Source organism: Anabrus simplex, chromosome 5 (assembly GCF_040414725.1).
Source record: "Anabrus simplex isolate iqAnaSimp1 chromosome 5, ASM4041472v1, whole genome shotgun sequence".
Classification (NCBI taxonomy): domain Eukaryota; kingdom Metazoa; phylum Arthropoda; class Insecta; order Orthoptera; family Tettigoniidae; genus Anabrus; species Anabrus simplex.
Genome location: NC_090269.1, coordinates 393,205,403 through 393,217,452, shown reverse-complemented (window position 1 = coordinate 393,217,452; position 12,050 = coordinate 393,205,403). Strand labels below are relative to the sequence as shown.

At 40.3% G+C, this 12,050-nt stretch overlaps 1 long non-coding RNA gene across 1 annotated transcript in view; it reads right to left on the bottom strand.

Annotated features, from left to right (window-relative positions):
• Nucleotides 1-1,317: 1,317 nt before the first annotated feature.
• The window catches only part of LOC136874987 (uncharacterized), a 106,376-nt gene continuing 95,643 nt past the window's right edge, over nt 1,318-12,050 (bottom strand). The window contains exon 4 of the long non-coding RNA XR_011018322.1: nt 1,318-1,515. This is a non-coding gene — a long non-coding RNA (uncharacterized lncRNA). The remainder of the gene's footprint in view (nt 1,516-12,050) is intronic.

Below are 12,050 nucleotides of genomic sequence, written 5' to 3'. Positions count from 1 at the left end.
TTCGATACAAGCCACTTATAGCTCATAAAATGCGTGATCAGCTCGTATACATGGAACATTCACCAAGGTTAATATGTGGCTAAATTCTTGATTCATCGCTGAAATTATGACCATTTTTATGTATCTTATTTTCCATCTTACTGAGCATGTGGGTGGAGTATTCACAATGAGGGTAGATTGGATAATTAAAGTTATATTATTATTTGCGAATTTTTCAAGTTTGATTCTTAGAAACTAGCAGTGACTTTATTTGACCAATTCTGCAGCCAGCACTTTGATTAGATTATTTTCTTTATCATTATTACGATTATTATGGACAGCATGGTGCTGCGAACAAATGCTTGCCAAGAAACATACATCAGTGTGGCTTATCGGCAGTGTGAGTGCTCACGGGCACATTCAAGCTGCAAGACTTGATATTTTCTAGCATTACTCAGAACTTTTTTACCTTCTAGCACGTAAGCTACCATATATGCATCAACAGCGTGCGTTTCTGGGTGTATGAGGCACGGCTCCTAACCGGTATGTAACTGAGAGTGTCTGGTCAAGGCGCCTTTCTGGCTAAATCCTTTGCCACATATAATGCAATAGTACGGCTTCGCACCTGTATGCCGGCGCATATGGATAGTTAAAGTGCCTTTCTGCCTAAAGACCACTCCACAAACATTGCAGGAGAACGGTCTCTCGCCCGTATGCGTTCGAAGGTGTAAAGGAAGACTGTTCTTATGGGTAAAAGCCTTCCCACAAATATCGCAGGAAAATGGCTTTATGTCCTTATGAGTCAGAAAGTGTTTGGTCATATCGCCTCTAACGGTGAATCCTTTTTCACATATATTGCAAAAGTACTGCTTTTCTCCCGCATGCCGCCGTAGATGCGTGGTTAAATTGCCCCTATGCCTAAAGGCTCTTCCACACTTATTGCAAAAAAAAGGTGTCTCACCGGTATGCGTCCGCAAGTGTGCTGAAATACTGGCACTCTGGCTAAAAGCCTTCCCACAAACTTTGCACAGAAACGGCATCTCCCCAGTATGTGTCCGCAGGTGTTGTGTTAAATTGCCTTTAACACTAAAACTTTTACCACAAATATTGCAAGAGTGTGGTACCGCTTGTGTATGCATTTGCAAGTGATTGGCAAAACGAAACTTCTGGCTGAAAGCCTTCCCGCAAATATTGCACTGGAACGGCCTCTCGTTTGTATGAGAATGCAGGTGCCTTGTCAAATGTGACGATCTCTTGAACATTTTTAGGCATATTGAGCACTGTAATTTCTTGTCATCTGAATGCAACCCCATGTGAATAATCAACTTACTCCTACTTGTAAAGCATTTATGGCAAATTTCGCACACGTAGAGGAAGGGTTCCATATGGATCATGGCGTGCTCAGACAGGCTGCCTTCGCTACTGAACAGCTTTCCGCAGTGCTCGCAGATGAAGGGACGAACCTCTGTTTGTCTCCTGAGATGTCGTCCGCCATCCGGAAGTGGATGATCTGCACAGCCCACTTCCGGGTTCGATCTATAGTGAGAAATTGAAACCATATGACCAATAGTTACACAGTCACTCTACTACACAGAGGAAAGGATCCTAAACACTCACTGATACTCCATGCAGTGAACTTGTTACCAATGACAATCTCCCATTCCTGAGGGTGAACATTATCTTCACTCAAATTCAGAGTGTAGTCGTCAATTTCGAAAGCACTTGCTTGTTACGAGGAGGTGTTGAATCTTTCCTCTCGAATGCCTAACGTCAAAATATAAAGTGCAATAATCTTCTGACAATTTAATAATGTATGAGCTAATGGACTACATCATTTAAAAAATGAATGAGGAGGAGTGCTCTACCCAAAAGGAGAAGCTCTTACATCCTGCAACATTTATCTATTGAATTTACAAGCTGCTCTCACTTCATCATTCCACCAAGATGTTTGCCATTTCCCATCTTTACACACAGTTGTTCCTCGGCATTCCCTTGCTGTTTCTACTACAGCATCCCTGTATGCCACACATTCACTTTCTATATTCTGAACCTCCTTACTGTCTACTGTTGGAAACTTCTCACTAATCATATCCATGTACTTCTGTCTAATTTCCTCGCCCTGGAGATTTTCTACCCTTATTTGTTTGCAGACTGATTTCACTTTCTCTACCCTAGGCCTAGAGATACATAGTTCACCACAGATCAGACAGTGGTCTTTATCATCGAAAAATCCCCGGCAAACTCGTACATTCCTAACAGATTTCCTGAATTCGAAGTCTGTTAAGATATAGTATATTATGGATCTGGTACCCCTAGCCTCCCATGTGTAGCGGTGAATAGCCTTCTGCTTAAAGAATGTATTCGCAACTGCTAAACCCATACTAGCACAAAGGTCCAGCAAATGCTTCCCATTTTCATTAGCTTCCATATCTTCCCCACATTTACCAATCACCCTTTTGTATCCTTCACTTCTATTCCCAACCCTCACATTGAAATCACCCATTAGCCCTAGTCTCTCCTTGCTGCTGACCCTGACCACGATATCATGCAATGCTTCATAATACTTGTCAACTTCATCCTCGTCTGCACCCTCAGATGGTGAATACACGGACACAATTCTAGTCCTAATTCCTCCAACTGACAAATCTACCCACATCATTCACTCATTTCGTGCCTAACGGAAACTATGTTGCGTGCAATGGTGTTCCTGATAAAGAGCCCTACCCCAGACGCTGCCCTTCCCTTTCTAACACCCGTCAAGTACACTTTATAATCTCCTATCTCTTCCTCATTATCTCCCCTTACCCGAATATCACTTACTCCTAGCACACCCAGATGCACCCTCCTTGCTGACTCAGCCAGTTCTACTGGCCCCATTAATATTGATAACTCCCCATCGAATTCGATTTCGTTCGTCAAGTTGTTTCCAAGGAGTCCCTCACCTGTCAAACGGGAGTGGGACTCCATTACTTCCATAGGTCCGAGGCTTGCTTAAAATGTTCTGAGCTCGGTAAATTCATGAAGCAGGATGCTACCTTACTTGCACATAGTCCAAGTGAGTATCTCTCCTCTAACAGGTTATGGACCACCAGTGAATTGTATAGTCCTAGCCGCCTGAGCACAAGACGGGCCATGACTCAGAATATGTACGAGATGCCCACTCCCATTCCATAGCAACTGGTATCCCGATTCTCAGGACCACTTACTAGGCCACTCAGCCGTTGCCCATGGTTCACGAACTAGGACGTGACTGCAGTAACCCACAAACATGAGCCATAAAACCATACAGTCGAAGAAATGTTCTTCAAATATCGACATGTCTTCGCAATCGAGAACTGTCCGTACGGCAGGACGAGTGTCATGAAATATAAAATAAACACTGGAAACATACAACAGATCGCAGAGACATGTAAAAGCAGAGTGTTACTGAACCGCCTAGTAGTCCCTGGACGTCACCGGTAGTTCTGAGTGAAGAACAAGGACAGGTCGACCTAATTTTATGTGGACTGGCGACGGTTCAACACCAAGACAATGAAAGACATCCATTATCCAGGATAGTTGACTCTCTAGACACATTGTCTGGATCTCAAGTGTTCTCCACACTCGATTTGGAAAGTGGATATTGGCGAGTAGAAATTGAGGCCGAAGATATAAGACAGCATTCTCAATTGGTATGGGGCTTTGGCACTGCACGGTTACGAATTTTGGACACTGCAATGCTGCAGCTACATTTGAAAGACTAATGGAAACAGCACTCCGGGGTCTGTCGTAGGAAACCTGCCTCGTTTATTTTGATGACCTCATTGAAATAGGTAAGACGTTGATGAACACCTATCAAATGTGCAGGAAGTCTTTAAGCGAATCCAGGGAGCCAACATGAAGATGAATCCAAAGAAATGCCACCTCTTTCGGAAAAAATGTCAGTTATTTGGGATATGTTGTTTCCAAAGATGGTGTGGTCGTACATCCAGAGAAGATACGTGCAGTAAAAGAGTGGCCTGCCCCCAGAAATGTACATGAACTCCGGAGTTTCTTAGGACTATGCCCCACTACCGATGTTTCATGCCCGGATTTGTCAACAAAGCTAAACGGATGAACAGGACACTTGGAAAAGAGTTTTCTAAAATTGTAGCCGACAACCAACTTGACTGGGATGAACACTTGCCATTATTTTTAATGGCATATCGGTCTCCGGTCCATGAAACGACAGGACAGACTTCCGCCTGTGTTCTCTTCACGAGGGAGCTGCATTTTCCCTGCGATCTGAAATTCGGCAGTAGACCCGGCGAGCACCAGATGGCTGGGGATGACTACATGAGGTGTTGGAGAGAAAGAATGGGCCAGACTCAGGGCCTTGATTGAAGAAACAGAGAAGCTGCTACTGGCCGAATAAAACATGCCTACGATGCGCGGGCTGAAGAAGGTGGACTCGAAGCCAAGGATTTGGTGTGTCTCTTTAATCCACGGCGGCGGCAAGGTCTGCCACCTAAACTCCAACGTTCATGGGATGGACCGTACTAGATGTTAAAGACTTTATATATATATATATTATTCTTAGACTTTCCAGGGGAATGAAAACGGAGGAGCATTTCAATCGCCTAGCACCATACGAAGGAGCAAATTCCTTGACTAATGAGTAATCAAAGACTGGTTGCGAACTGATCCAAGACGGAACAGTCTAAAGGAGGGGGCAGTATTATGAGTCAAGGAATAGTAAAAACTTCCTCAGCTGGACAAGGAGACAAGCGACGATCACTCAGCGAAAAAGCAAGGGGAGAGAGAATGTGCTGCAGAAGTGAGAATTATCTTTCGTCTGTTCTTGTTGAATGCTGTATACCAGGGCAAGGAAATTTATCTACTCGTGAATGAAAAATGGTTTGGAAACTGGTCTATGATATTTTGATTAAAATTATTAGGATTAGCGTTAATGTGTGTGTACAGATCAAGTTGAAAGTTGGTAATGAGATATATAAGATATGGTGACATAGAGATTCCTACGGAAAAGAAATTGACATACGTTTCCGGTACTCATTAGTGTAACATGACGTATTATACTTGTTTATTTTTATCATACCAGTGTAGCATTCTATTATGTCATAACTTGGTCACACCTAATTACATAGCTTTATTGTGCAATCAAACAGAGCTGTTTAAATAGAGTACAGAAGGATTATACAAAGAAGTTCATACTCACTACCATGTATTACATCAGTCTGTGTCTTAATTGCTTTCTTTAACAGTGGCCATATGCAACATGGAGACCACTAGTCCTGATGAAATCTTGGAGAATCTTAAAGATAACAAGCAGATGCCAGCTTTTTCCTTAACTTTTGACGCTTCCATATCAACTTCAGGTAATACTGTCCAAGACGTTATGATGGGGACAAAGAATATGGCCAAGGTTGTAGTGTTTCATTAAAATGTTCTGATATCCTGAAATATTTGAATCCAAATGCAAGCTATCATATCCATGAGTATTCTTACAAGTAATCCTTTGAAACTACAGCTAAAAGGAGCATGAAAATCAAAGCTTAAACCACAATTCGATACAACAGGACATTGATATCCACCACAGTGTTGCATAGAAAATATTGAAATATGCATACCAAGCAAATTACAGCTCCTATGGACAAGAAACATTGGAGATACGAGCTGCCTAATATAGAATATGAGTACACGTTAGGACAGGAATCCCTGTGAAGATTAGTCCAAACACGGCTGAATAATGTACAATGGCTAGCTAATGCATTCAGTAAAGTTTAAATACTGGAAATAAAGCAATCTACGCTCCCATGGCAGTTCAAGTTGATTAAACATGAAGGTTGATAAGTAATCCGTGCTGTAGACTTAAACATCTTTCACAGTGAGCACATCAAATGAAGGCTGCCACGAAATTCACTGTAGACAATAACACTATTTTATCTGTGATGAACCGTACCATAATTTTAAATTGACGGATAAGAAAGCATCCACTGGTTACACCAATCCAGTACATTTTGTAGGGATCAGTTTCTTGTGAAATTCAACATCATCTTTATTTCCTGTCAAAGAATCAACCAAAATAATAAGTCTATTTCTGTCGTGCAAATCCGGAAATAACACTTGTTCCAGGAACACTTTCAAATCCCGTTTTGTCATTTTCGATAATATGATAGCATATACTTTCACAATGGGAAATACAAGTGTCATGCTTGTTGGAAATTTCCCATTGTGCTTCGAGACAATAACATACATGTGTGGAATAAGGATGCCATCCATTAAAATAACAGGCATTATCATGTATGAACTGGTGGTTGCTGCAACTAAACCCTCGGTACCATAAATCTCCTTTGCTCCCTTAACAGCAAGAGTTCTCCCAGAACGTAACTCTTCACAAAAATCTTTACTGATCTGCATTAATCACCAGTTCTGGTGTAATATTATACTCATCAATGAAACGCCTTACTTCCATAACAAACTCAACATTTTTCTCTTCTATATCAGTGGTATCACCAATAGATTGGCTGCCAACTTGTTGCGTGATCTTGCAAGAAACAATCTTGTTTTTCTCTCGATCTGCTGCAGACATTCTTTGGAATCTTTGAATGTTAATTTGTTGCTTGCATCAATTTAGAATTTAAAATACATCGCCCAGATTCGTAGCATTCAATCGTGTATAATACCATGTTGTTTTCAAACTGCAGTGAACTGATCATGTACGTCGTTATTTATTCTTTCTTGTAGCACCATCCTGTTATGCCAAGTCATTTCAACAACTTTTCAAAGTTTTGCAAAACTGTCTTGTTTTTGATTTGTCCTATTGTGCCATTACGGTGGTGAATAAGACCCGAGGGATACTACAAGAGGGCAGCATTGTGGAGGATCACTTCCTCTTGATGGCTTTGTCCAGATTTTGTAAGAATCAGCCAAGTAACCTTCAGGAATTTTTGTTCCTGTCTTCTTTTGTGATGATGGATAATACGAGGAGCGACTGCCACATACTGCTGGAAAGCTTCCTAAATTTGTCTTATCTTCTACCTGGATCATCCCCAAGATCCCATTCAATATCATCTTCGTCGGTGAATTCTTCTTGTACCACAAGAGTTTCATACTCGTCAAAAAGAACGTCTTCATCAAAAAGCTGTCCCGTATCAACTCCTTTCTTTACACTCCATACACCCCTCTCCTTCCATTTCCATAGTACATCAAATTACACCAAATATTGTTTCTGATGTTCTGAAACATAATTAAATTGATCTTGTCAGCGACAATGATTGGGTTCCTTTCTAGTTACCTTACATTGGGACATGATACTGATGTCTCAGACTGCCCTACGATGTAAAATGGTAAATTAGTGGTCTCCTCTACCAAAAGTTGTTAAATCTTGCAAGCCTCTTAACAGGAAAGAGAAGAAAAGCTAATAGTAGGACTCAAGAGGTATTGAGAATGAAAACGAGCATCCGAAAACAACTAGTCATAACCACTCCATAGTGGGCTTAAATCACTAATAGGAAATAATGATAATGACACCCTAATATGTTTTTCTTACAACTATAATGAAACCTTATTCCATGCATCATATTACCAAATGATTTTAAAACTACATCACTAACCAGCAGACACACGCTCATTCATTCTTCAACCACTCAGTGAGGTGTACTCAGCAGGTAGTCTCAGCATACAACTTCACATCTTGATAATGAGCTAGTTTCTGTAACATGAGCTGCAGGGAACCCCATCATCTGGTGCTGGTCACCACAAATAATCTATTATCTTTATTTACGTGGTACACAGGGAAGGAACTCAAATGGAAAGATGGTGGATTTAGAAGAAAGGTACAGTAGCTGCTTTCCAGCCAACAACGAAAACACCACTGATAAAATGTGTAGCTGCTGACATTTGTCAGGCTACAGCCATGAGAAAGCTAGATAGTACAGGGTGACATGAACATCATACCCGATACTGCAAACAAATTCCAGGTGAGAGTTCAGCATTCACTGAAAGTTTACGTGTTTGCCCCCCTGTCATGTTAACTAAAATGTCACAATAATGAAGACTAGGGAGAACCAGTGTCTATAGCAGTATGGCCCTTATTTCATACGGAATTATATCTCCATGTCATTTAATAGGGTAGATCACTTTATAAATATTTTGATGGATTTATTATGTGTGATCAGACCAATCAAGTGTTTAATTTATTATTACGAAAAGATTTCTATGTTTTCATGTCAGATATATTGTTACCATTCTGCAGGATAGGCAGCTCAGTAATCTTTGTGATCCAAATTGCATGAATCCTTTGGCATTCAGTACAAGAGCATTTTGTTGTGCATACACGCTCTGTCAACTGAGTGGTCATTCTTAATATTGTCTATTGTTTCACCTAAATCAAAAGTATCACAGTGTTGATAGATAAAAGATCATCAGCAAGGAGATGGAGCATGTTGTTTCCCATCACAGACGGTACATCATAAATATAAATACCAAATGTAAGGGGCAACTGAATTTCATTTTCCATTTAGAGGCCTTCTTGTTTACTGTTACGTGCTGTCAATGGTAACTCATATAAAAACTAAAACCGAGCTGGATTGAAATATAGTAATTGTATCTTCTCGATCATATTGTGAATTTCTATAGCATCAATGGCTCTACTGAAATGAAGGATAAGTACAGTGAGCATTTGTTTGTCCATAACATTTCTGATGTCCACACTAACATTCAAAAGTGGAGGCGCAGAACTGTGACCCTTCTTAAACCCAGAATGCATTGGGTCAAAAAGATCATATTTATTTAGGTATTCCAGAAACTGATCATATATTAAATGTTCAAAGGATTTAGAAAGCGCAAGGATTATGGAGACAGGATGATATTTAGCGAGTGACTGTGGATCTGAACTTTTAGGAACCAGTATAATTTTAGCTGTTTTCCAAGCAAGAGGAAACATTGTATTTAGGAAATAATTCAGAATGTACATCAACACAGCAAGACCAAATAAAACCAAACCAACGGCACTTAACACCCTTGAAAGGGCCTTGGCCTGCCCAGCAACCGCTGCTCAGTCCAAAGGCCTGCAGATTAGGGGGATCATGTGGTCGGCAAGACGCAACCCCTCAGCCATTATTCTGGGCTTTTGAGACTGGGGCCGCCATCCCTCCATCAGATAGCTCCTCAAGTCTAATCACATAGGCTGAGTAGACCTCGAATCAGCCCTCAGGTCAAGATCAAAATCCTGACCTGGCCAGGATTTGAACCCAGGGTCTCTGGGCGAGAGGCAGGCACGCTACTCCTACACCACAGGGTCGGCCAATACAGGCAGGACAGCACCAATAATGTATTTATGAAAATACTAGGAATATCATTGGCAAATAGAGCATTTAATTTAATAAGAATACAAGACCTTTATAGCATAACTCTCTGTGAGACAGTGAAATGTGAATGATATATGGGAATTAGAGGAGAGTGAGTAAGTGCAGTTAAGTGGGATAGGTTGAATTGTTCAGTTCAGGAAGTGGTACGAGAGGAATTTGTCTCTCGCTAAAGATGTTCCCTATTCCCAGGGCATGAAGTTCATCCCACGTGAAATTAGAATGTAAATTGTTGGCTAAATTATGGAAATATCTATATCCTTTGTTTCTGATCAACTGTTTTGTGCAATTCCTATAATGCAATAAGGTCGAAAGTGTGTCTTGTAGGGTTTGATTATTACAATGAAATGACAAGTCACAGTGTCTTGGTTTCATCATCTAATCAAGGTCAAGAAGAGTGGGAAAACTTTATCCATTGTTTAGGGACATATTTTTCATATTAAGACATTTACCATTGTATTAAAGTATGTTTCATTTAGACATTGTATATTTCCCCATGGTAGTTGATAACTGTCATAATTCAAGAAGTCCAAGTTTACATGCTTTGTTTTTCTGACAGTTGTTTAGTTAAGTTTCTACTTTTGTACTCTCAGAGAACAGCCCATGGGATTTTAGTTAACCTGGGTTTTTGTTTTACTGAGAATGATAAGTGTGTGTGATTAATGGTTAGTTGGATTCATGTAACTGATAGGTTGCACTGTGAGAATAGTTACATTATGGGTATTAAAAAAAGCTACAAATTGATTGCTGCCATGGGTCATATTAAGCAGGTTAAAGTCATCCACACTAATTATTTGCCTGGAAAATTAGTAAATGTATTTAGAATTCTCACACCAAGCTGTTTATTCATTACAGAAATCACCCCTTTTTGCCTATTAATATTTACTTGAACAAATGTGAATTCTAGATATGTTCAAAAATCCTGGGATGACCTACATGAAATTTGGCTCCTTAGGTCATGTCTACAACAAACTGCTGCCCGGCACCCATGCATTCTATCAGACCAATCATAATGTTTTAGAACATATCAATCAGTTTCAAACATGGAGAATTGTAGTAGTACTTCCTCTGAAAGCAATCTCCACAACCACTACCTGCAAAGAGTCAGCAAGCTTTCAAAAATGCATAGTATCAATATGATGCAAGGAAGACAAAGGGAGTTTACATTGACACACTTCAGGCTGTATGAAGGTGATGATAATGCTTGTTTCAAGGGAGTACCTCCAGAGCAGGGAGAGCCCAGGCAGGAGAGATTATTGATACTGCCATTGCTAAGGTCCTATCCAGGAGCAAAATAACTGTCTAGCTCAAATATGAGAATTCCAACAGGTAGGTCATTAGAGAATACATGGTGTTTGAAGAAAGCTACACATCTAAACTTCCTTGAGAATGAGACAGTTCACTATCAATTGTTGGCACTTGTACACACATTCACATACTCTTAAGAAGTCGATAGCAACAATTACAATAAACATTGCTTTTATTCCTATCTCATTTAAAATTTCATCTTTTCAAGTATGCATTTGGGGTAATAATTTAGGAATGATAATGTCGGTACCATCTGGAAGCAGGTGTCTATCTTGTACCAACATATTTTTCATGCCACATCAAAATGACTGAACTGACAATAAGCTAGAAAAATACTGGGGAAAGTTCCAATTGCTACAATCAATTCTTGAAGATGGCAGCTGACCACAGATCTGAATCAGCACTGATCATATTAGTGGTATAAGCATACCAACAACAAACGCATACTAATATAAGAACTGAACAAGGTTACATGTGATTGTCCCACAATCCAAAGCACAGCCTCTGGAGTTGCCAACACCAAGTCTTCTTTACTGGCATGATAGGCCCAAACCTTGCAGTCGAAGACAATGTGGTGAATGGTTTGGCATAGAGCTCCACATTCAGAGTCTGGAGTTGCCACCACCAAGTCGTCTTCGCTGGCATGATAGGCCCAAACCTTGCAGTCGAAGACAATGTGGTGAATAGTTTGGCATAGAGCTGCACATGCACAGTCTGGTGTAGGCAGTTTGTTCCATTTGTGTACTGCATATCTGCACCTGCCATGACCAATTCTGATTCTGTTCAGAGAAGTCCAGGTCTTGCAAGGTAGCTGAAATACACTTGCAATTTAGCAATTGACAAGATGATAATGCAGGTGCACTTCTCTTGCTACTCCCTGTCATACTTCTCATTCTTCAGGAGATTTAAAACACCTGGGAACAACATCAGCAGCACACGCAGTGTTGGATGACATCACTGTAGTCTCTGAAAATGTAAAAGTGGCAGGTCGCTATGTGGGAGTAAATGAGGACTTTCAGAATTCATTGATAAGGATCTGCACAAATCAGATGGCATTATATCCATCCACAGTGAACTAGAGTGATTGGATTGCAATGGGTGTCAACAAGCCTTATGTAATGACTGTTCAACAAAACAGGTGTATAATACTCTGCACTTGAGTACACCAAACCGAAGATTGAAGATTCCAGGGTGGTTGTTGAAGATCCCCAGGTAGTTCAATGTAAGTTATGGAAAATGTTGTTATGAGTCCTTAATTTCTTAAACTATACATTGGGTTCCAATTATGATGAAGGACTCTGCTGCTGAAACTGATGCTGAGTTTTATGTTTGCCATATTATTATTCAAATGAAAGCAACACTGTTGCCAGTTTATGAAGTAAGTATCCAACCTAGATAAGTTGTTGGTCAGCAACCTTT